A 613-nucleotide genomic window follows, 5' to 3' on the forward strand; every position below is an offset into this window, starting at 1 on the left:
GATCCTTTAACCCTCCCCTTTCATACACACATACCCTTAACCCTCACACGCACGTACTCACAGCCGAAAAAAATCTAGCATCTTACCACCGCGCCATCACCGGCCACCTCGGCTCCTCGCCTCGGCCACTCAGCTCAAGAACTCACCTGTAAAGATAAAAAAAATGGAGGCTTAGTCTCACGTTACTCGACGTCTGGATTGAGGAGAGAAAGATAGAGAGAGGAGGAGAGAGTGATAAGAGAAAGGGTGAGAAGGAGGAAGGGATGGAAGAAGGGGAGAGGGGAAGTTGTGAGAAAGGACATAAAAAGTGTGAGACGAGAGGAAAGGGAGGAGGAAATAGATAGAAAAGAGAAATAAGAAAGCAAAGAAGCCATGGGCCAACGTAAGGAAGACGGGGTGACAGAGAGGGTGAAGACAGGGGAAAGGAAGGGGGAAAATATGGGAGAGAAGAGGGGGAAGGGAGAGAGGAGGGAGAGAGGGAAAAGAAGAAAGTGTGAGGAAGAGGCAAATAAACAGATCGAAAGGTACACTGAAAATAAGAGACATAAAAATCAAAACAACAATATGGCATTCTCTCCCGGTTCTTCCCTTTCCATTTTACACCTTCTTTCTT

This window comes from Penaeus monodon, chromosome 31 (genome assembly GCF_015228065.2).
Source record: "Penaeus monodon isolate SGIC_2016 chromosome 31, NSTDA_Pmon_1, whole genome shotgun sequence".
In the NCBI taxonomy this organism is placed as follows: Eukaryota; Metazoa; Arthropoda; class Malacostraca; order Decapoda; family Penaeidae; genus Penaeus; species Penaeus monodon.